Raw genomic sequence first — 26,057 nt, forward strand, 5'->3', positions numbered from 1 at the left:
ACCAGCACAGGCTGGGGCTGGCCTGCTGGAAGGCAGCTCTGTGGAGAAATACTTGGGAATCCTGGTGGACAGCAAGTTGCCCATGGGCCAGCAGTGTACCCTTGGGGCCAAGAAGGCCAATGGAACCCTGGGGTTTCATTACGAGAAGTGTGGCCAGCAGGTCGAGGGAGGTGATCCTCTCCATCTGCTCTGCCATGGTGGGGCCACACCTGGAGTGCTGTGCCCATGTCTGGGCTTCCCAGTTCAAGAGGGACAAGGAACTACTGGGGAGAGTCCAGCGGAGGGCTGTGAAGATGATGAGGGGGCTGGAGCATCTCCCTGATGAGGAAAGTCTGAGAAAGCTGGGCCTGTTTAGCCTGGAGAAGAGAAGACTGAGAGGGGAGCTTATCAATATCTACAGAGATCTTAAAGGTGAGTGTCAAGAGGCTGGGGAAGTGCTCTTTTCAGTGGTGCACAGCAACAGGACAAGGGGCAATGGGCACAAACTGAAACACAAGAAGTTCCTTCTGAATATGAGGAAGAATTTCTTTACCCTGAGGGCGAGAGAGCACTGGAACAGGCTGCCCAGAGAGGCTGTGGGGTCTCCTTCCCTGGACATGACTGTGCACCCTGCTTTAGGTGAACTTGCTTTAGCAGGGGGTTGGATAGTTGATCTCCAGAGGTCCCTTCCAACCCCAACCATTCTGTGATTCTGTGAAGTCTACCTAGCTTCTGCTTTAGACACTCAAATCTCACTTCAGACCTTTTCCTAAATTCTTATCTATTTAGAAGGAAAACATGATGGGTAAGTAAAATCCATGTTCCTGGCTCAGGTATTAATTCCTTTAAACATTCAGTTACATCATGCCTGCCCCTAAAGAAATCTGATTAGTACTACTGTATTTTTCACTCTGCCACAGCCATTAGAAGTAAAAGGCACCCTAAACCTCGGAACTTAACATGGGACCTTTCAGAAAAAGAAAACTTAGATTTATTCCACTGGAATTAGAACAAAACCAGATGTGGAGATCAGTTGGACTGTAAACCCAGCCAAAGTTAAGGTGCATTGGGCTCAGATAAGTTTCTTATCATGAATTATTCATGGCACCGAACTGTTAAGAAGATTCTGATTCTTTTCTTTAAGACATGTAACTTTAAGGATGATATTATTTAAACCTTCAGTGCTTACAAGTTCTCACTATCTCTCAGAAAAGATTTTTTTCTATTTCTGAAAGCTTAAGTTCATAAATTTTTTTTTAGAATCTGGTGACTTTTAATGCTGCTTAAATAGTTACAGCAAGGCAAAATACATAGGACATGGAGCAACAAATGGATAGGTTATGATTTTAACCATGTCCTAAAATGCATGAACCCTCTGGGCTGGGCTAAAATGAAACTGGAAATCTAGGATGGGATCTGGCCTTAATGTACACGATTTTAGGCCCAAGATGGGCATACAGACCCCCTCTGGAGGCTGGCACATCTTTCCTCCTCTGCTGGTTATGAAGGGCACATAGGCATACAGTTCAGACCTAACCTTCAGATAGCTGAGAAAGGCAGTGTTATGGTTAATTTACAGCCATAGCCCTTGAAACCTCCCAGGTAGTAACTTCATGATTCCCAGTTATTTTTGATCTGCAAGCGAAGCAAAATATACAGAAATACATATGGAAGAAACCATGTTCTGTCCAAAGGCACGTTTCCTGTGTCAGAGGTAATGCCAGCTCTGCAAAAGAGCGTTAGCAAATTAACGTGTCAATGGTATAAACCCTACAAGCAGATCTGCGTTCCTGACCTCATAGGTAGGAAGCCTCACATCATCAGAGACCAAGCTGTTGTAACTTCATTCTGAAGGAAGGGAAGAAGAACAAACATAGTTGTGGGGTTTTAAAACAAAAAAAAAAGAAAAAGAAGGGGAAAAAAGAACTGGACGTGCATAAAGGGCTCCTTCTGCAAGGTACTGAGTCTGAGTACTGACAAAATTCTGTCCTGTGTTTGAAAGAGCCCTGTGCTGAAGGAGGTCTTTGATCCTTGTACATGTAAACTCTGTTTCCAGTCTTTTTCTAAGCAGATAGTCTGCTTTGTGAAAAGTGGTTGATCAGTGGTTAAATTTCTCATTATCTTTGAAAGGGAGCAGATCTTCTGAATTAAACTCAGACCTGCTGAGATAATCGTTGAACTGGAAGGGGACTGTACCCTTAAAAACTCCCCTGCAGCTAAAGGAATGGCTCTTGAGTGAGGTGGTGGCTGCAACCAAAGTAGGGGGTACCTTTAGGAGACCGGGAGGACCATTAATAATGGAGCAATTGCATTATGCTTAGATGGCCTGTAACTTACTCTGCAGCATGCAACAGATGTGTACAATATTCCCCTGTAATAACACGCTGTGTTGTGGGTTACTCACACATGCATAATATCAAGACATATTGTGGATATCTGCACTCCATGAGCAGATCATACCACTAATTTTGAGACTGCTCATGCACTCTGGTTTTTTTCATCAAGCATTGTTTCTGGATTGCATCCTGAGGAGAGTTTCCTTTACTTTCTGTTTTAGATCTCCAGCTCTAGTAGAATTATGTAAGGATCATCTCACCAGAGGAAGAAGTTTCTATGTAAGCTAACAGGAACTGGATCTAGTTGAAGCTGTGACGGGAATATGGAAAGTACAGGTTGTGGAAGCTGGTAGCAATGACTCCCTTGAGGCGATGAAGAGCCGGTAACAACAGATAAAAAGTGGTCCACAAACAATAAGCAATTACCTAGGAGGTGCCTAGAGAACTGGAGAATAAACAGCTGTTAATTTAATTCAGAGAATAATAGAATAATAGAACGATTTTGATTTGAAAAGACCCTTAAGATCATCAAGTCCAACTATAAACCTAACACTCCAAAGTCCACCACTAAACCATGTCCCTAAGTGCCACATCTACATGTCTTTTAAAGACCCTCAAGGATGGTGACTCCACCACCTCCCTGGGCAGCCTGTTCCAATGCTTGACCACCCTTTCAGTGAAGAAATTATTCCTAATATCCAGCCTAAACCTCCCCTGGTGCAACTTGAGGCCATTTCCTCTCATCCCATCACTTGTTCCCTGGGAGAACAGACCGACCCCCACCTGGCTACAGCCCCCTGTCAGGGAGCTGCAGAGAGCGACAAGGTCCCCCCTCAGCCTCCTTTTCTCCAGGCTGAACACCCCCAGCTCCCTCAGCCGCTCCCCATCAGACTTGTGCCCCAGCCCCTTCCCCAGCCCCGTTGCCCATCTCTGGACACGCTCCAGCCCCTCCGTGTCCCCCCTGCAGTGAGGGGCCCGGCACTGAACACAGGGTTCCAGGTGCCGCCTCACCAGTGCCCAGTGCAGGGGGACGGTCACTGCCCTGGTCCTGCTGGCCACACGATTGCTGATACAAGCCAGGATGCTGTTGGCCTTCTGGGCCACCTGGGCACACTGCTGGCTCATGTTCAGCTGGCTGTCGACCCCAGGTCCTTTTCTGTCACACATCTTTCCAGCCCTTCTTCCCCAAGCCTGTAGCGCTGCATGGGGCTCTTGAGACCCAAGTGCAAAACCTGGCACTTCTCCTTGTTGAACATCATACAGTTGGCCTTGGCCCATCAATGCAGCCTGTCTGGATCCCCTTGTGAAAACCTTCCTATCCTCAAACAGATCAACAGCCCCATCCAACTTGGTGTTATCTGTAAACCTACTGAGCGTGTAGTCAATCCCCTGGTCCAGGTTGTTGATAAAGATACTAAACAGGACTGGCCCTGGTACTGAGCCCTGGGGAACCCCACTTGTGACTGGTCACCAGCTGGATGTAACTCCATTCACCACCACTCTGGGCTCAGCCATCCAGCCAGCTTCTTACCCAGCAAACAGTACATCCACCCAAGCCATGAGCAGCCAATCTCTCCAGGAGAATGTTGTGGGAGAGAATGTCAAAAGCTTCACTAAGGTCCAGGTAAACAAAATCCACAGACTTTCCCTTATCCACTACGTGGGTTGTCTTGTTGTCATAGAAGGAGATCAGGGTCGTCAAGCAGGACCTGCCTTCCATAAACCCATGCTGGCTGAGCCTGATCACCTGGTTGTCCTGCATGTGCCACCTGATGGTACCCAATATGATCTGCCGCACACCCTTCCCCAGCACGGAGGTCAGGCTGACAAGCCTGTAGTTTCCTGGATCCTCCTTCCTGCCCTTCTTGTAGATGGGTATCACACTGGCTGACCTCCAGTCTTCTGGGACCTCCCTGGTTAGCCAGGGCTGTTGACAAGTGATGGAGAGCAGCTCAGTGAGCACTTCTTCCAGCTCCCTCAGTACACTTGGGTGGATCCCGTCTGGCCCTATATATTTGTATGTGTTTAAGTGGAGCAGAAGGTCACCAACTGTTTCCTCCTTGATTATGGGGGCTTCTTTCTGCTCCTCATCCCTGTCTTCCAGCTCAGTGGGCTGAGCACCTTGAGGGTAGTTGGTCTTGCTATTAAGGAATGAGGCTAAGAAGGCATTAAGCACCTCAGCCTTTTCCTCATCCTTTAAATCCTTCCAATCATCCATCCAATAAAGGATGGAGATTCTCCTTAGTCCTCCTTTTGTTGCCAATGTATTTATAGAAACATTTTTAATTGTCTTTCACAGCAGTAGCCACATTAAGTTCTAGTTGAGCTTTGACCCTTCTAAAACTGCTTGTCTTCCAGCACCTGAGGATGGCCTGCTCCTGCCCCTTTAAGATTTCCTTCTTGATACTGTCCAGTCTTCCTGGACCCCTTGTCCCTTCAGGACTGCCGCCCAAGGGGTTCTGTCAACCAGTCTCCTAAACAGGCCAAATTCTGCTCTCTGAAGTCCAGGGTAGCAGTTCTGCTGACCTCCCTCCTTACTTCTCCAAGAAATGAAAACTCTAGCAATTCATGATCACTATGAACAAGACACCTCCAACCATCACATCACCCACAAGCCCTCCCCTGTTCACAAACAACAGGTCCAGTGGGTGCCTTCCCTAATTGGCTCCCCCAGCAGCTGTGTCAAGAAATTACCTTCCACACACTCCAGGAACCTCCTAGTCTGTTCCTTCTCTGCTGAGCTGTTTTACCAGCACACATCCAGTAAGTTTAAGTCCACCACGAAAACAAGGGCTAGAGGTAGTGAGACTTCTCCCAGCTGCTTGTAGAGTATTTCATCTGCCTCTTCATCCTGGTTGGGCGTTCTGTGATAGACTCGCACCAGGATATCTGGCTTGCTGGCCTTTCCCCTGATCCTGAGCCATAACCATTCAACCTTGTTGTTACTGTCTACTGCTCCACGCAATCGAAACACTCCCTAACACACAGAGCTACCCCACCGCCTCTCCTTTCTTGCCTGTCCCTTCTGAAGAGTTTACAGCCATCCATTGCAGCACTCCCATCGTGTGAGTCATTCCACCATGCTTCAATGACGGCAGCTACGTCATAGTTTTCCTGCTGCACGATGGCTTCCACCTCCTCACATTTGTTGCCCATGCTTCAGGCATTGGCATAGATGCACTTCAGCTGTGCTATTGATCTCACCTCCAACACTGGCATGCCACCCCCAGGCTTGTATCTAGTAAACCTGGTTTTATTCCCTTCCCTCTTCAAATCTAGTTTAAAGCTCACTCAATGAGCCCTGATAACACCTGAACTAGAATCCTTTTTCCCCTTTGTAGACAGGTGAACCCTGACTGTTGCCAGCAGGCCTGGTGCCAAGTAAACTGACCCAATGTAACAAAAACCAAATTCACTATCCTTGTGTTTTTGTATTCTTTTCCTGTGCAGAAAAAAAACCCAGAAGGTCTCTTGCAAGATCTACCAAGAAGATCTGCAATATACCTTTCCATGTGAATTCCCCTTCTGCATTCTGCAAGGAATGAAATGGAAATAGAAGAGCCTTCTCTTTTCCTCCTCTAGTTGTGAAGGGCTGGGGAGCAATTGTGATATCTGAGAGAAGTTCCCTCAGTTGACAGGAATATGAGCATGAGATGGGAAAGCAGGAGATATCTTACCAAACTCAAAACCGACCAGAATACATGTGTATTTCTGTTCAATTCTTCAGATGTTCCTCTGGAAAAATCATGTAAGACTCTTCTAAAAAAAAAAAAAAAAAAAAAAAGGTTACTATAAATCAATATTCTCTCAGTTCTTGACATTCCATCAATACCCCAGGCAGGTTTCCTGGCCACCTCTGGCAGTCATATACTGCCTTGGTAGAAGTTCCCCTGCCAATGCAAGCAGTGAAGGACAGCTTGCATCACCTTGCCTTCTGAGGGCTTTTCTCCTGAGTTTCCTGCAAGGGATCCCCGTGGCAGCTGCTGCACAGAAGTCACCAGTGTACTCCATTTTTATCATTACTAAGGGCAAATTCCCTTGAAGGTTTGAGCTTGGCAGGGTGCCACTCATTGACTCAACACCACTGTTTCAGCACATGGTTCTGCTGCTGTTTCTTTACAGTGCGTGTGGACAATGTATGTATTTGGAGCCTTCTGTCTTTCTGTTCATTCATTTTTGATCATATAAAACATTTTTGTACTTGTTGAGATTTTCAACTTCCATCCGTAATTAAAGTGGTATAATGAGATAATCGATAGCCAGATCTCTTTTGTTTTAACTCAAAGTTATGGCCAGTTATCTACAGCTTCTCTCAATTCTTTTTTGGTACAAATCCCTTTACTTAAACTTAGGCCAAAAGTATGTTTTTTCTGGAAACTGTTGAAAGAAATGGTCCTGGCTGCCTACTTTTAACAAAAAATAATTGGAAAATATAAGGTTTCTCACTTTACTAAAAGGTATCTAATTTTTTGTGAGGACTCCTTTTGATTTTGATGAATGTAAGAATAATCTATCCACCTTCATTCATATCCAGTCATTGCTATTGTTTGTACCCTGTATAAGCTACCAGCTTGCATGGGGAGCTCCAAAAGTGGTTATTGTGACGAAAAGCATTTGTGGAATATACGTATAAATTAACTTTTTTCTTTTAGTTATAAGAGAATGTTTAAAAAAAACTGGATAATTCTTGATATTTTTTTCTCCTTTTCTCCTTTTCCAGTTTTTCTTTTTTGGAATTTTTTTTTTTAAAAAGTATTTTTAATTTTCTCAGTTTTGCTACTCCAGAAGAAAACTTGGGGTCAGGGGAAGGGGGCAGGAATTTCCACTTATTACAAAAAGTTATTTCCTAAAAAATAAAATTCTAATTTGGCTTCAGCTCCTGAAGAAATCTTGACAAAATTCCCATATGAAATGATTGGATCAGATTTTTAAATTCCCCCTAAGAATATAGCTTTTACACATCAACACTCAGGTTTCAAGAAACATCACTTTGCCTACCTCATTTCAAAACAGAAAGTTGTATGTAGACACATGGAAAGTATTATTTCCAAAATGACACAGAACTGTAAAAACTTATTAGTCTATACTCAGAACACTTCTTTTTGTCTTTAGTGGACAACAAATTTTGTTCTCATTGCCATTAAGTTATATCTGTGTGAAGGGCAAACCTAAATGTTCCAAAATAAATCAGCAGAATAAAAGGGGAGATTTGAACAATAGCAAAGACGACAGCTGAAACCTTGTAAAACAAAACTGGGTTTTTTATCTTCTGTAACGCTTCTCTTTCGTTCCTGTCGTACACCATTGTCTGCTGTCACCACTTACTACCTTGTATCTTTTTTGGGTTGTGAAGTACATAGGACTAGGACCTGTCTTTAGAATTTTGCAGGCTGCCATGGATGTCAGTGGTTCTGCATAAATATGGCAACATGAAGTGCTCAAGGCCAGGCTGGATGGGGCTTTGATCAATTTGGTCTAGTGGAAGGTGTCCCTGCCCATGGCAGTAGGGTTGGAACTAGATGATCTTTCAGGTCTCTTCCAACCCAAACCATTGTATGATTCTATGACAGTGGCTGTTTGTACCTTCACAGCTGTTACCATGGTACACCCTGCCTATCTGTTTATACCCCGTGACTTTGGAAACACAGAATCTAACAAACAGTAACAGCCGAGGAAAATAATCCCTGTTCACTCACCTGCCAGGGCTGACCTTGCCAGCTGAATAAAACCAGTTCCAGCCAGTAGAGATATTTGTACACCAATAGCAGTTATGAAAATATTATACAATGAAAAAGTATCATTCTAAGTTGTAATTCATATGTATATAAGTAGCCATTCCTTTGAGTGGAAATACAAAATGGGCAATTTCAGGTCATGAACAAAAAAAGCCAGTAGTACTAAATAAATGAAACTGAACTACAAGGCATGGGAATGTAACCTAGTAAATGAATAATAAACCAGCCAGACAGATAAGAAGGGCTTTTTCTCAGAGCTCTGCAACACACAACTTAATCTTTGTAAGGGAGGGAAGTGTTGCAAATGCTGCCTAATATTTTTCTGAAGCTCATATCCTCTGCAAAAAACCCAGTAATCATGCTGAAATGATTAGAGTGATTGTAGCATGAAATGGCTTGGATTTGCTCATCTGGCTTCAAGTTCAGAGCAATGACCAACAAGCTGACTTATGTTCTTAACAGTGTAGACCCAGAAGGGTTCGAGCAGATGTTGCAGGCTTACTCCAGGCAAATACATGAAGTTTTGTGGTTTCTCTTAAGTGTTTGCTAATATCTACCACATTGCAAAGTCAAATGTCCTTTCTCAACAGAGCTGACTATTCATAATACAATACAGATGATTTAATCTGTGGTTAGGACTTTCCATTTCTACTAGAGCTGTGTAAAGTCTGAACTGCTCAAACCTACATTACATTGGCATGCAAAACAAGAAAAGGCCCAAAATCCCAATTAGTTCCAAACTCTCTAACAGTTCACACCTCTGCTGTTGGGTTATGCTGTGATGCTGTCTATGACCCTGTGCATGTCCATGTGCTGCGAGGACATTACTCCTTCAAGTCATAACTGAATAAAGTGGGAGTTTTTTTAGAAAAGTTTTGAAGCAATTAGAGGTGAGTCTGTTTTCAAAACTAGAGACATCAGGATCTCAACTGTACTTGATTCTGTCACTTACATCAACATGTTCATCTACATTCCCCTCTTACTTGTGACTTGCTTACAAAAATAATAAATGCTAACTTTTGATGTTGAAAATACTATTTGAAACTCACTACTAGGTAAAGTGGTTTTAATATGATCATTATTTCTTTCAAAATTATTCTAATTTCTCTTTGCAGTCCTGACCACATCAAAACCCTGAAGAGATTTGTGTTGTTTGGTTTTGTTGTTTGTTGGTTTTTTGGGGTTTTTTTTTTGTTTCATTTTTTGGAGGTTTTTTTGTTGTTTTTTATTTGGGGGGCTTTTTTTGTTTGTTTGTTTTGTTTTTGGTTTTGTTGTTTGTTTTTTTTTTCCCAGAGAAGAGTTTTATTCCAGAAACGTGAAGTTCCTGAAGAACTCAAATGAATCCCTTTTGAGTTTGGTGAGTGCTTCTGGACAACAGCATTGGGTGACAGAAGATTTAGAAAACTCTAAACAATTTGTTTTGACATCTTTAACAAAGACATGTAATTGGTTTTGCTTGAAAAACTGTTTTCGATAATAAATGAAGACAGAAGCCTGAGAAATTTGAGACCCACAAACAATACAATTTGTGTCAGAAAAAATACCTCTGCTAACAAAAAACGTATTCCAAGTTTTTGTTGGTTTAGCAAAACAAACAATGGGTTTCAGTTGACTGAAGATTATTTTCTTTTGTATTTTTGCTCAGTTTGGACAAAGAATAATAATAATAAAAAAATCTATTTCATACATAGCATTGCTCCTAAGTAACTCCCAGAACAAGGCAGAATGAAATAAAGTTTATATCTGGGTTGAAATGCTGGTCCCTTTGAAATCAATGGCAGAATTCCCATTAATTTCACTGGGGTCAGTCTTTTACCTTCATCATTTAAAGCTCAGTTTTCCTTCATTATACATTGCAGAAGTGAAGGAGGCTTCTTTCTGCTCAAATCACTGCTAGTGAATCTGTCCCAAAAGAAACAGGCAATACACACTTCTCTTTTCTGTCCTAAAAGAGCACTGGGAAAACGCACATTTCTCCAACTTTTATAATCTATATGGGCGTTTTCAAATGTATCTTAATGTCTTTGTCTATAGTAAACCCTGTTTAAGATGTTAATAATTTTTGACAAGCACTTCCCTTGTGTCTGGATTTTGAAAGGAAAACCTAGAGCATAAAATGGCCTTGTTCTAGTCACGCAGTGGATTGAAACCAGCAGAAGCTGATAGCAAACAGCTTTTCTCAAAATATAAGTTCAGTTTTCTTTCGCATGCATTTCTACTTCACGTTTTGCTGCAAGAAAGCAATGTTATTTATAAAGACAGAACAAAAATTGAACTCTGAAATCTCCCTTTAATACTAATTCTTTGTCCAATTATTACTTTTTTTTGTAAGCTGTTCTTTCTACCTGACATCCAAACAGCAAGGAAAGAAAATTTATCCTGTAAAAAAAGTCTTCAGAGAGCTTTCTTTAGAGCACGGAGTGAAACAGAAGACTCCCAAAGGGGAAGTCTGCACCCCAGAGAGTCAGAAGAGCTATTTCCCATTTCAGGGCAGCCCAGCACCACACACCTCCAGTTCCTTCTGTTTATTGAGTTAATGGTGAATCATAGGAAATACACACTTTTCACCCATGTATGAGAATAAAGCAGCATTAATTGCATCGCAGTTTTTTTTATATGCAGCATCAAGGCTGTGGCCTATCTGAAAGCTTTAGAAAATTCAGCCTGTTTTATGACAGAGTTGGCGAGGCAATGAATTTCCTAGGGTTAAGAAGTCATCATATACTGGCAAGCCATCATAGCCGAGCATGTGCTCTTTGTTACTGGACCTTAACTGCATATCTGAGTCCTTGGATGCCTAAAAATAAGCATTAGAGTTGCATGTCTTCCTATCTTACAAAGTACAGCGTCGGCTGATATTCTGCAAGGTAAAACTTACATTAGGACTAGACATTTATTTTGTTTTTAACATGTTATCCATATAATTATAGATTTCACCAGTTTTCTACTGCTTTTATATGTAAATTGTTCAGGTCTTGCCTGTACTGAATTTGTTTTTCATTTATTTATGGTAATATGTGTTTATGTTTTTAAGTAAAATCTCTTGCTGCTTGCGATTGGAGACTCCCCAGGGAGGCAAAGCTGATAACAACTCTCACGTTAACCAAATTAGGAACATAAGTTTCTAACACATTATTTAAAAAAACAAGGAAGCAAATTAAAAAAAAAAAACCACAACACCCCAAACCTGTAAAGAGGAAATGAAATTCTAACTTCACATTCAGTGACAAAGATCATTAATTTATTGAGGAAACACAAGCATCATGTTCAGACGTTGTGCTATAAATGCTAAAAGGGTACAAGACATCCCGCAATGAGAGAGAAAACAGTTACAGGACTGAGCAGAACATTTCTTTAGCACAACATATTAAAGGAACAATTCTAGCTCTGCTAGAAATTACAAATTTTATATATATATCCCATACCACATATTTCCTCCTCCCTTCCTGATGGAGCATGTTTTCTGCTGCAGCAGCGGCTGGGCTTTTCCTTTTCACTTGCTCTAGCAGCTGCAGTCCCACCCTCATCTCAGCACCAAGCACACACAGTGATTACATATGTCTATCGCAAATGATCATTTTCCCTTCTGCCTCCCAGCTACAAATTCCCATTACAGTATACCCCTCTTTAAATCTCCTCTTTATTGAGTTTCATCAGCATAAGGCCATTGTTAATACATCTGTTTGAAATAAAAAACAATTTCCCTGTGTCTGCCACCTCCTTTCCACTACAGAGTCTCACCCGATCCCAGGTTCCAGCCATGATTAACCGGCACACATGTGTTTCAAATAAAAGCTATCTTCTCTTCACACACACACCCTCCCTCTCCCAGCTGTGGACTTCCCTGCTGCGTTATACTCATTTGTAACTCTCCTGCCTTGTTTTCAGCCATGCTCTCCCATCAGTGCCTTCTGTGTTCTTAATATTTGCTTATGGATGTATTTACCATCTTTCTTTCAAAGCAGCAGCTCTAAAAAAGATAAACAAATATCACAGTCTTCATTTTAGATGGGGAAATGAAAGCCTGCAGAGTTTGAGAAATCTACTGATGGCTCTACAGGGGGCACAGCAGGCTTGGGAGAGGCACCTGTGGACCAGATTCTCACCTGGTGCAGACTGAAGCTGGAAATCAAGATCTTTGGGCTAATGGGCATGTGCCCCTGTGATGGATTGTTCTTCCTCCCTTTTCAAAGATTTTACTCTTTTTGGAGATACTCATCTTTGGAAAGCATTACTTACCTGTGATTTATATCTTAGACTTAGAGTGGGTTAGGGAAGTGGTGGGCTTCAGACTTACAGGCACATCCTTTCAGCTGTTATTCAGTGGCCAGAGACAGTCTTAATTTGTGGAAGACTAGAGCTTGGGCCCATCCTTTCTCCCATCTGCAGAGCAGATGGCTTGTGCATGTCCCTAGTTTAACCCAGTGGGGCTCTGGGTAATAACCCTGACTGCTCATGCCTGTTGCTGCAATTACTCGCACCCAAACTATGTGTCGGTCTACTATGCAGAAGCTCTCAACACTGAACTACTTTCCCTTCATTTGGCTGCGCTGCTATGAACATAACCAGAACATGACAGTGCTTATGCTTCCCTGTGTTTATATTGTATCCCATAGCTGGTATTGCCAACCCCAGCTACATAAAAATTAGGAGTTGTCTCCCAAAGCAATACCAACACAAAAGAATTAATTAGCAAGCACTTGTGCTCATTTTTCTGACTTGTTGCCTCTTGAGTCAAGATTTTCAGCTTTCCCCTGTGACTATAGTGTCTAGAAATGTAAATATTTTTTATTCTTTCTGTAAATGAAAGCTAGAATTCCTATTTAATCTATTGTTTTGGGAAGGTGGTGCTTTAGGAAGGACACACACCCATTGTTATGGAACTCACTAAATACTTAGAAGAGTTGGGAACATGTTGCAAGGCTTAACTCCAAAGGAAAATTTCTATATATACCAGATAACATTGCACCAAAGAAAAGAAGCTGCTGGTCATTTGCCACTTGCTAAATGTCGCTTCCTAATAGACAGCAAAAACAGTCAAGAAAACCATTCAGAGCGTGGTGCTATTTTCTTTCTAAAATATTATTTTGAATAAAAATTTCTACAGTATTGACAAGTGGTTTATGTCTTAAATCATGTCTCCATTGTGAAATAAGCATATTTAATTTAAAAATAATCTCCCACAGCAGAAAAAAGACTGTGGGGAGAACAGTTAACAGGAGCTAAATAGACAGGTAGAAGCACAGTGTAAGAAAAAAGATCTTTCTGACTATATTCATGAAAATGTATGTGAGGTTCCTGAGTTTGCTTTTGTTTATGACCTTTGTGGTTGACAGACTCACAAGAATTAAAATTTGTGAATAATAATAAGGGGTTTAATTTGGAGACAATTTATCTGACCTCAGAATAAAAAAGTAGCAACTCAGAAAACCTGCCCAAAAATTGCTGTAGTACTTCTGCAAAATATTGTCTTGATCCTCTGTGAAAATGTAATAGAACAGATGCTTTAAAAAGGTGAAATCATAGACCAGAATCGAGGGAATGCTTGAATGAAGATATGTAATTTTCTGTTTAAGACTGCAAATCAGATGGACACCAAAGGGGTTACATTTAATGTTGAACCCTGTATATGTTTTCATAGACAACTTCTGTATCTAACATTTGATTTCTGTAAACATGATAAACCATAAAGGGAAAGAATATAGAAGGACACTTTGGATAGATCAGACTCCCTTACTTGGAGAAGTTAAAACCAGATCATTAGTCCAGCTTTCACATAACACTGTATCTCTACCCTATGTCATAGTTGGCATTTGTTTCCTGTAAGACTGACCATCTTGACATTTCTTGCTCACCAAAAAGTGGAAAAGCTAAAGCAAGGCTGGCAGGGACAGTAAAGGTGAGATGCATCTCCTCAGCCCAGATTTCTCAAACACATTACTGAAAGCCTGAGACAATCCCAGACAGCAGTGATAAATGTCTGGCACAGCTAACACATGCAAACTGGTGTAGACTGTGGGTCTAGAGAAATGGAAACACCATTCCCTTTATGGCATCTGCTTGGAAAACAAACAGAAAACCAGGAGCAGCAGTCAGCTACCTCCCTGTTTAAAAGAAAAGAGAAGGTGCAGTTGGAAAAGAGGAACTTCCCTTCCATAAATGATTTTTACAAAAAAGAAGTATCTTAAATGTGGGACCTAACTTGGACACTCCCAAGGCTGGATCTGTCCCTATGTTCTGAACAACCTAGTTACCGATAAACTGTGTTTGTCTGAAGCAGTAGAACTTGACTTAGTTCTCTCACTCCTCCACTGTCTCCTGCTCAATTGACCTAAAATGTCCAAGGTGTCTCCAAGGACACATTCTGATGTGACCACATCAAAACCTGAGATTTGTTGTTGTTTTTCTTGCTTCTATTAAAAAGCATTAGACGAGAACAAATGATAGATGATCTCTATACTGCTGATGAGTTTACAACAGACAATCCATTCTTGGATAACTTGTGATCTTCCAGGCGTTGACCAAGACGGACAGTTTAGTCTTAGGTATAAGCTAAGAAATAAGGGCTGATACTGACTTTTTCCTTTGCTTCTGTAAAGTAGGGGAAAGTGTCATTTTCCTTTTCTGCCTTGTTTTACACAAATTCTTGAAGTTCTTTGCAGACACAATGAAGGTGGTGAGACTGCCTTCCACAAACATTTTTTTGGATCTTGCTTTGATGTACAGTTTCGTCACACAATTAGAAAAAACATTCAGTCCTGGTACTGGCTCTTGGCTCACTGTCCATCATCCTTCCAGGGGCAGAGATGTAGGCAGAAGGCTGTGCAGTCAACACCACAGGTACCTGTCTTCCTGGCCCTGAAACGTTCAGGATAACACAGTCAATAGAGCAATCACATGAGCTCGGTGAGCTGTGGCTTCAGAGGAAAATGTGGCTGGAAATGTTACACTTCCACGCAAAATACGTATTCCTCTGTGTGTGCACATGTGCACATTTCCTCAGCTTTCCTTATGAAACCACCACTTGTGAGTGAGCTCCTCAGAGGTCTCGTTATAACACTATAGGAAAGAAAATTGTGGGTTTGGCTCATTTGTTGTTCAAAGAATTATTAACTGAGTTGCAGCTGCAAGGCCTAATACTTTTCTGACTTGTACCTCTTCAAGGACAGAAGGCTTCTTGGGATCCAATCAAAGGATAAGAAATCAAAGCAAGACTCGCAGAAGTTGGAATTTGCCTCCAATCATCTTTTATCTTTTACTGCTGGAAGTAGCACATCAGCAGGAACTGAAAGTAACGCGACCATACATTCTGATTTTCAAACCCGAGCAGAATTTGCAGGCCTGATGGTAGAAGTGCTTTATCTCAACTCACTGCTCATAACATTGCCTCGCTGATTCTGCAGTAGAATTATGAGAAGTAAATATGTGCACGCACACACATATGTACACTACATAGGATGTGCGCTACAGGTTTTGCATGATCAGCAACATTTGGCAGCTATCAGCCATAACAGCTTCCTCTCCATAAGTCTGATGATGGCCTTGTCTTTTCGTACTCCAGCCATAATTGTTAATATATTAAAGAGCTATGCCTTTAAACTTGAAGGTGTGAATATTTTCATACTGAGCCCTACATTTGATTCCTCTCCAGTTAGTCCACATACATGCAACTGGTTTCACAGCTGGATTATCTGCTCTCCAGTAAAGTGGAAATACTTTACAGAATTTTTCTCACACTTGAGTTATTTGTACGTCTCCTTCAAAATGTGTGCTTTCTGTCTGGATCTGCTGATAACAAGGGTTGAAGAGTGACTGAAGCCTTTCTGCAACTAGAATTCCTCTACCAATCTGCCTGTTTTATTTCAGCTATTACTTTGCTGCCATTTTTTTCTTAAAATTGACCAGGGATTCAAAAATTAGCTGTGGGGATAGACACACTCAGGGTATGATCAGGTAAGTCTTGTTCGTTCAGGAGACGGGACTAAAATGACATGCTATCTCAGTATGCTGCATGCACATCCTTCTTGCTGCATGGGAGCAGCTATCCTCTCTGCACCAGGATCATTCAAGATACGTACACGTAGGTGTTAACAACACAGCTGTGTGGAGGGAGCATTTTATGCCACACAGTGTGGGCTTTCCCCATACTATTAGGTCTTGCTGCTATTTATCTGTGCAATAGATTCATTTTACCAGTTCCAAGTCTTCTCTAGTCAAAAGCCAGGCAATTTTCAATTGTACTTGTTACAAGGTGTCTTTGTGCCATTTCACACACATGATCTTAGAAATCACTTGTCCTTCTCGATCCGCTTAAAAGTTAGACTTCTAATCCAAGATAATCATCAAGGTTTACTCTAGTCAGTAAGTAAATAGCTCCAGGACAGTCACTTATCCTAAGAGAAACAAGTATTGCTATGAGCATACAGTGATATGTTTTCAAACTGGTCCGTCCCATCTCTCCATGGGTTTCCCCACTGTCTGGAGAGGAAACCTAGACAGGCAGATTAGTTGAGATGAAATCTGGACCTTGCTGACTTCACTGGGAATTGCTCACAACCTCTAGAGGCAGAGAGCTATCCCCAGGTAACTAGAGTCTAAAATGTTGAACTGCCTGGTGGCTGTGTGGTACAGGTATGTAACCACTAGTGGCTATGATATGACCATGGCAAATTCCTTTCTATTAGTGAGACAAATGGGGTTTAAAAATAGATAGAAACCAAATATTCCTTTAATGTTGTCTTGTCATTTGTCTTCCAGTCAGAGAATGTATGTCATTGCTTCACTGCTGCAGTCACAGAGGCTTCCCTTGGTCTTCATTGTTGCTCTCCAAACCACTGCCAGAGGTGGGCCAATAACATCATCTTAACAGCAGGAATTAGTATGTCAAAACTGATCTTGCCTTGTTTCTCAGTATGTTGTTATGCACCGAGCAACAAACTGCACAGAAAACATGGTCTCAATGTTCTCTGAAAAGGACTGCTGAAATATTTGACAAGCTTCAGTCAAACCAAGCTGTTTTCTTCAGTTTGAAGCCAACTTGCCAAGAAGTCTTTCAACACTTTGTGGTGTTTTATGTAGGATTCTTCAGTGTAAGAAAGTGTAAAGTTCAGTAGGAAGTTGTCTTTGCTGTGTTCCTGTAACAATACGCAATGCTGAAGTTCTCAGCTTTTCAGTCACTCATCAGAGTAGCTTCTCTGCCGTAGCCGTGTAGTGTGGATATAGACATGCCAGATATTAGATATGCCAGATATACGGCAGTGCCAGCATAGTGTACTTTGCTTACATTTATCATACACATTTTATTATCTCACCTCTGCTCCAATAGTAGATTTTTTCCAAGTACTTTCAAACTGCTGTAATGATTTAGGTTTTGTTCTTATTTTTCTGAAAAATCTGCTTCCTTTCCTCAAGTTTCAATCGGCTCTGTTATATACAATTTTGTGATCTGATATCTGCTGTGTCTTGAAACACTGTGAGAAATGTCCAAGCTCTCCTAAGAGCACAAACCAAAGGTCCCACCTCCGGTGAGTGGAGTAAGTTGTTCCTGTATTCAGTTTATCAAAATTAGGGTTCGTGTCTTTTCCACTTTCTATTGCAAAACTTGCAGGCTTCCACATCCTACTTGCCCCACATGCAGTCCCCAGATCCCCTGCCCCGCCTCCACTCCCTCATTTCCCCTCCCTTCACCATGTTTCTACTCTCTTTTGTCCCATGTGATACCCCAGCAGCTCCTTCCCACTGCAATACCAGAGGTCTCCCAGTGCCGCTTGCCTTCCTTTTCCTAAGGTAGCCATCCTTTTCCAGAGGACACAATTCATAACATATTATGTGGAACAGCTGTTCCTAGAGAATAAATCTGCTGTCTTGATTCCACTTTTCTTCTTATAGAAGGCACACAGATTTAACAATTGACTCTAGGGCTAAACAAATAATTTGTACCTTCACAAATAACTTTTGTACCACCCAGGACCAGACAAAAGAGAGCCCAGGCTTTCTAGCACATCATTATATCATTCCTCTGGGCCTCACAGGACCTTTTAACTCCTCTCCAAAAACTGTGTTTTTTAAGGGAAAATAAATGCTTTTCACTGTCCACCTCTAAGGTTATAATTTTCTCTCTCTTGCAATTTTGTACTGTCATGTTGACATCAATTCTCTTGATCTCCGAAATGAGGTGAAAAGAATTGCTAGCAAAGCTGTAGAAATCTAAGATTTCGGAAATTGCTTGTTAATATTGCTTCTGCTTCTGAAACACACCCATGCTATGTTTTATTAGCTTGAATTTAGAAATAACAGACAGCTTGCTTTCATTCTCATCTCTTGAAAATCAGGCAACCCTCCAGCGCCCAGACCAGCAAGCTCCCTAAATCCTGGCTGTAGTTGCACAGATGGGATAACATGGCCATGTCACTCTGAGCAGAGTGGAGCGAAGGTGTTGCTGGGTTTGCAACTTGCCTGTACCCATACGTTGCTTCATGCCCTTTACTCAGTCTTGCTTTGGAGTTGGTGGTGGGGAGGGTGAAGGGGGTGCTGTTAAGTATTATCCTTTTAGATCCATTTGCACAGCATCTGTCATCACGTGGCTCAGAGCTGCAATTGAGGGGCAACTCCATTGTGTGGCTGAATATAAATTGGGTTAGAAATCCAGAAATCCAAATCCCTTTGAGCTGTTTACTATGCAGTAAGTTCTTACCAAATGGTATAGGCTATTTTCTTTTTTGACATGAGTTCAAGTGTGGCAGGATGAAGGGATGGGTGATGCTGAGACAAAGCCCATGACTGCTCAACACAGGAATAAGAAGGATCTTCTTTTGGTGATCCTGGTTGTTACAGCTACTTTTGGCTTCTCAGAGCTCAATGGAGACATTTTTTTAAATCACAAAAGTTGGATTGGCTTTCTCTGATGTCATAGGTGTCCTCCAAAGTGTCCCAAAGATCTCCCTGCTGCAGAAACAGGAAGCTCGCTTCTGTCTAGCCTTGGCCCAACTGCTGCCATGTGCTACAAACACTCTCTGCGCTGCCAGCTTTTCCAACAAATTTGAGTTGAATTTCCATTTCAGGCAGCCTTTCCTATTTCAACTGTTGACACCACCTGCCTACTGTAGTTTTGGAGGGATATGAAGTGTTTCTTTGAGCTGGCTGTGTCCGCGTGGCCTGGGTGCCAGCTAAAGTCAGTATAGTTTGAGGCTTCAAATGGTAATCCTTTACTGAAGCATCTATTCCTGTGTCACCTGATCCTGTGCTCTTGGACGCTTGCCTACCACCGATTTTGTTCATGCACACTCAGAACCCATCTCCTTCTTCTACTCCACTAGTGCAGAAGACTAACAGGAGCAAACCTGAAACATGTAGATAAGCATTTATCTAGTGCGTGATACCGTAACAACACTTCAGTGTGTTACATACATAAATATGTTTGGTGCTTCACACTGCAGTTGAAGAGAAGCTGCAAACACAGGAGATAATCCTGATTTACATTAACACTGATGTGAATGCTCTCTCTATCACCATTCATGATTCTTCCTGGTAATTCTTAAATTATTTTGATCTGTGATGAAAATACTCTGCCACACTTGAGGAAAACCTAATGCCTCCATATTTTCACAACATTTGACTGCATTGTTCTGCTGTCAGAAACTAGTCTGCTAGCACTAAATGATCCAGAGATCTTTCAGAATAAAGGCTACTTATTAATTTCAGTGGTGTACTCAGACACCAAGTCCTAAGACATGGTGTTCAGTTCCAAGGTCTTAAATACTATGTAATTTTCTGGGATGCAAAATGACATGTATTAGCTGCTATGGAAACTCTTAAAAGGAGCCATTGTGATCAAGAACATAGAAGGGCTTGCAATTTGTCAACAGGTAACATGGAAGGGGAAATTGACTAGTAGGAAATTATTTTTATTTATTTATTTATTCATTTATTCATTTATTTATTTATTTGCCCTATAGCACAGTCCTAAAATGTTTTTAAAGAATAAAAGCCAAAAGCACAAGGCCTGAACTTCTAGCTTGTTACTACTTTGGGTATCTCTGAACAGGTGCTAAATGCCCTCACATTACTTCTGTGGCTACAGGGATGAATTTTGTAGTTCTTGCTCAGGAATAACAGCCATTAAGTGCACATGGGCCCAATGGCCTTCCAAAACACTTTTATAAATGACAAAGAATAAATTCTTGCAGACCAGTTATTTCTATTTATGGAGTACCCTGGAAAGAGAAGATATTTTGCTTTATATAAAGCTATGATTTATGTAAATGTGAGGAACAGACTAATGTAAAAGCAGGGTGCAAAGGCTATTAGAAGTGGAGGTTGTAGAAGGCAGAAAGTGGCCAGGTGGTGCAGTGGGCACAAAAATGACCCATTCATATCTACTTGCTGCAGCAAAGAGACTTTTGCTTTCCAGCAGAGACTAGAAATAACAGTGTTCAAGCCACTGAAGTGCCAGCATGAATCCTTACAGACTAGTGAAATGTCCCCACAGACAAGGAGGAACTATTACCGTGTTTATAATAATTGTGAGCTGATGGTACTAACACTGCACTGGGAGCAGAAATGGAGCACTGTATATTTGTTTTCCAAACAAAAATATCACATATTTTACCGAGGTATCTTCTAGCAAAGTTAGCTCACATTTGCACCAAAAAGGAGAAGATTGCCTTTTCCTCTCCTTCCTTTTGTAGTATAGCTCTGCAGTGGTAAGCTATTTGAAAGGACTATGTTCCAGGTGAGAGACAGCTATGAGAAAGATGGCCAGTGGTCAGGTCTGATATTGAAGTTGGCTCCTGGGTAAATAAGAGCCTAGTTCAGAAATAGATTTAATTTGTGGGCAGATTGTTCTTTATCTGCTGCATTTTGCAATGGAGAGTGAATGCCCTGGCTGACAGGCAGAGACACCGCGTGGGCTGCAGGCTGTGTCCCTGCTGCAAACGTGCGATGAAGAGTCTGAGCAGAATTACTGAGCCTGAAGCATCAGTGTGGTGCCAGCAGGCTGTACCTGGCACACACCAAAGTTGGTGAGAAACACCAGGACATTGACTTCTCTCTCTTTCACCTTCAGCGACAGAAGACTGTGTGAGGGAGGTGGCTGACTGTACCAGTGCTGTACCTGCATAGCTGGGAGGGTGGTGAGCTGCAGCATGGCTGTTTGCAAAAGCAAGGCCAAAAACTTTTCATCAGCTTCACAGTATCTGTCTCATCTAGTGAAACTGCACTAAGACACCACTTGTCTCTTTAGGACTTCATTTTGCAAGGCACAGAGCTTCATGCTTCATGCCAGCTGACATCCTTGAAGAAATTACTTGGAATGCTGTAGTGTCCAAATGAGAAAATATAGGTGGAGTATGAGATCAGTGGGCTACATCTAAGCTGTTCGTTGACTTTGCTCATTGATTTATAAGACTTTGTTGCACCTCAGTTTCTTCTGCTTTGTCCAGGGAGGAAAGAGTCTTTTTTTCTGTGTCTCTGTGCAATATGGTACTTGGTTACAAGTGAAAATATTTATTGAAAAGGATTAATGCTGTAAATTAGGGTGAAAAATGCTATAGATGCTAGAAATAATTTACAAGGCAGCATCTACAGAGTGTGAAGGCAGCGTCTACACAGCTTGGTGTATAAGCTCATCCTAAGTTTATCTGGATATATAACTACAAGAGTCTACTAAAAACATCCCAAGATTTCTCAGGTCGAAAGCATACAGGCGCAGGGAAAAAACAACCCAAACCAAAAAAGACAGCCCAAACCCCTAAGATTCAACAGTGAAAAGGAAGAATAAAATACTTCAGAGTCTTCAGTGGTTTTGCATCTTGGAAAAGTGCAGATGTTTGCTGAACTGGATGCTAAACAGAAAATTTGTGTAGCTGAGGGGGAGCTGAGGGGGAGTAGGAGAGATATGGAACCAGTTCTTCCTCACCTCTGTTTATCTCCTAAGCCCCAGAAGACTCTTTTGATGTATTTTGTCATATATTATTTTATCCAATATAAATCAATGGGGAATGAGACAGACATGTGGACCTAAGAGTCTGTTCATTTAATCATCCCCTGGACACAGTCCCAGGTTGTGAACCAAATGGGATAAATACAAGGAAGATAAAAGTTGCTGAGCATATCTGTTCAAAAACTAAGTCTTTGTCTGTGGGTTGCTAATGTAAACAGAGTGGACCAAAGGAGAAAGAAATAATCACCACTTGCAAAGAGTTCAGAGAAGGTCTGCTGTGCACAACCCCAGAAGATTAATTGTGTTGGAGTAGCTGGTGTCTGTCTACCAAACTATGAGACTGAATGAGCTGCTTTGTTTGGACACACATTTACTTTTATTTATAGACTGCTAGACCTTCTTGTTTGATTCATGGCTGTAATTATGTAAAAATAATAATATTTACATATAGTAATGAATATTATAATCAAAAATAATGTTAAAAAAGTGAGGAAATAAAGATATTTTTCAATTGTGGGATTTTTTTTTTCCCCCAGCATAAAATGACTCTTACTACTAGATCTCTTTTGTGTACTTCAAATGCAGCCATTTGGTTAAGCCTTCTCTACAAAATGCGTGTGTCCTGGAGAGTGATGTCATTAACTACAGGTGTTGCATGGTCTGAAGAGTGGCAGGAGGAGCACACAGTGTAATGAGGGTGCCAAGTTTTCTCAGACAGTACTGGAAGTGCTATCTACTACTGCATGGGAGACAAGGAAGACAAACGTGATGCAAACTCATCTACTCTGTCTTCTGTGCAAGCATGTTACTCACTTACATAAAATACCATCCAGAAATGCATCTAGGGTTTTTCATCATAGGCTGTGTCTGCATTAGCAGGCAGTGTCCATCTATAAAATGGATCCATACAGTGAAGCAGTTCATCCTGCAGACTTGATCTCCATCCTGTACATTTTTCAAGGGGGTTCCTTGAGGTAGTTCTGGACTGAACACCTATTTGTAGCTGTGGTGCCTGACACCATGCACGCTTCCAGTCCAGTTTTACTCAAAAAAAAGAATGTTTGTGCATTGGGAGACCTCTTGACAATGTGAACTAAAGCACAGTAAATGGGAACTTGCTTCAGGAGTGCACTGCTGATCCAAACTAAAATAGCAATGTAGATGAACTGGAAAATTTTTGGTTCCTTCCTAAAGTAAGCATGGGACACACACCAGCGATGCGGTGCAGATCCCAACTCGAGAGTGAACTGGAAAGCTACAATTTCTGGCAGCATGAACCATAAATACATATCCATGGAGGCTGAAATCCTGTGTTAGTAGCATCATGGGTGGTGGTACCATGCTCTGTAAATGGAGTAAGACAGAAGTACTGTATTTGAAATATGGGGAAGTGATTGTAATTTCAATTTTCATCATCTAGGATGTTTAATCCTAGAAATAATAGATGATCTATATGTCAACATCATAAATTCCAAGAAGGCCAACTGCAAGGTGCTGCACCCAATATCAGTACAGACCAGGTGATGAAGTGAATGAGGGCAGCCCTGCAGAAAAGAACTTGGGGATACTGGTGGACGGAAAATTGGATATGAGGCAGAAATGTGTGCTTGCAGCCCAGAAAGCCATCTGTATCCAGGGCTGCACCAAAGCAAGCATGACCAGCAGGTCAAGGGAGGTGATTCTCCCCCTCTACTCTGCTTTTGTGAGACCCCACCTGGAGTACTGCATTCAGGTCTGGGGCCCCTGGCATGAGAAAGACGTGGAGCTGTTGGAGCGGGTCCAGAGGAGGGACACAAAAATGATCAGAGTGCTGGAGCACCTCTCTTATGAACACAGGCTGAGAGAGTTGGGGTTGTTCGGCCTGGAGAAGGCTCTGGGGAGACCTTAACTATGACCTTACAGTCTTTAAAGGGGCTTTATAAGAAAGGTGGAGAGGGATGTTTTACCAGGGCCTGAGGTGGCAGGAGAAGGGGCAATGGTTTTAAACTGGAAGGGGGTAGGTTTAGGCTGGACATAAGGAAGAATTTTTTGACAGTGAAGGTGTTGATACACTGGAACAGATTGCCCAGAGGAGTTGTGGATGCCCCTTCCCTGGAAGTGTTCATTGTCAGGTGGGACATGGCTTTGAGCAACATGATCTAGTTGAATATGTCCCTGCCCATGGCAGGGAGATTGTACTAGAAGATCTTTGAAGGTCCCCTTCCAACCCAAACTTTTCTATGTCCTGTGTCTCCTTTTATCAGGAAAATCTTGGGCATGATCCAGTAAGTCGAACATTTACTTGACTTGAAGCATATCAGTGGTGCAGACACCAGTGAAGCCATCCACATTTTTTCATTCACAAGGTAAGTACCATGGCCTTAGCAGACCTCTTTCTCCTTACAGCTAATTCAGGAAATTCAGCTCCAGTTAATACAGGTTGTATTCTGCTGTCTATAGCTGATACACACCTTAAATACCTTGACCAGCAGCTACAAGAGGGCTTCGGTTTGAGTTATATGGTTACCTTGAGTTTTGTGAGAATGTAACCATTCTTTTTGCTAAAATATGTATTATTCTTCATCTGCACACTTTACGATCTCAAAAAAGAAACTGGGAAACTGACAGATCTACAGTTTCGTTACTCTTTATACACAATGAATCCATTCAAGTGATATGTAGGGGTCACTTCTCAAGCTGAATTTGGCTGTCTCAAGCACTTGGGTTTCTCCCCTCCTCATCTTCAGGAGTCAGCCTGTTCCCAGATCCTGGGGAGAAGTCTCCTCTGGGGAACACAGGGCACTCCTCTTGGGTGGGGATGGGCCAACTGCTGTCTAGATTGTTAACTCTGGACCGTATTTCTTTTTAAGAAGAACCTCAGTTGTTTTATGAAAGAAACTGTCTAGCTGGCTTCTTGTGATAGCGGGAGACTAGATGTGACCCATGGGGTGACCTTCATGCTTGTGTTCTTGTGTACAGGAATATCTTACACTCCTGGTTGTACTAGAGCAGACAGTGATCACAAAAACAGCCTGTGCTGTTTTGGGGATATTTGTGCCTTTCAGATACTATGATTGCTATGTTAGAGCAGTACAGGGATGCCCTAATTTCAGCTAATATCTGTGTTACCAGAGTGTGTGCAAATGCGCAGATGTCCTTTGTCATTTGTCCTTGTAGTCCAGCAATTTTACTCATTGGTGTTGTTTTACTTCTCTCCACATGCCATCCTTTCATGACTTCATATGGGCTCAAGTTTTCCATTGGAAATTTTCACTTTGGTTTGTGGTCTTACTACTAGTGTGTTATACAAAGAACTCCCCTCAAAAAAACCTGCAGCTCCTAAAGATAGTTTATTATCTGTTTCATAAGTAATTTCTGCTGGTTTCCTGATTCAGTTAGCAAGAATTCTCAAGATATTGGCAACAAAATGTAAGCATTTAAATACGTATTTAAGCTCTAACAATAAAATATCTGGATGCCATTAAAATTTCCCACTAAATTCAGCAGGGTTATGATGATTAGGCTACTTGTGTTGAGAACCTCATACTTCTGATATTAAATTTAGGAGTTTGGCCATCAACTTCAGCTTTATGTGTTCTTTCAAGTCTATTTGGCATGGGAGTCTCTAATGTGATGATCAGAATTGGAGGAAGAAGATCATTTTTAGGGTACCTTTACTCAAAGAACTTCAAAGGTGATTAAAAACATTCACCTGTTTCTACAACCATCCCATCAATGTTTCCACAAATCTTTGGGGACCTAGACACAAGCACTTGGATTTCAGTCATTACTTTTTCCCGTTAAGGAAGAACCTGAGCTCTTTTCTATCTTTCCTTCAGCTCTTTCTGCCACACACACCACCTCCTGATAGCCCAGAACTCTCCTAAACCCTCTGCTTTAGCCTTTTCATTGAACATTTGAGGGAGGGACGGGAGTGACGGATGTGATCAACTCTGCACAGAAATCATGACTATTTCCATTGAATCAAGCCCCTCACAACTTCTTCCAGAATTATTCCATGCAGTAGTGAGTACACCATCCTTAGTAGGTTCAACTTACTGTGCTTCATGACAGAACAGCTAAGGTGTG

This window comes from Falco naumanni, chromosome 3 (genome assembly GCF_017639655.2).
Source record: "Falco naumanni isolate bFalNau1 chromosome 3, bFalNau1.pat, whole genome shotgun sequence".
NCBI classification, from domain to species: domain Eukaryota; kingdom Metazoa; phylum Chordata; class Aves; order Falconiformes; family Falconidae; genus Falco; species Falco naumanni.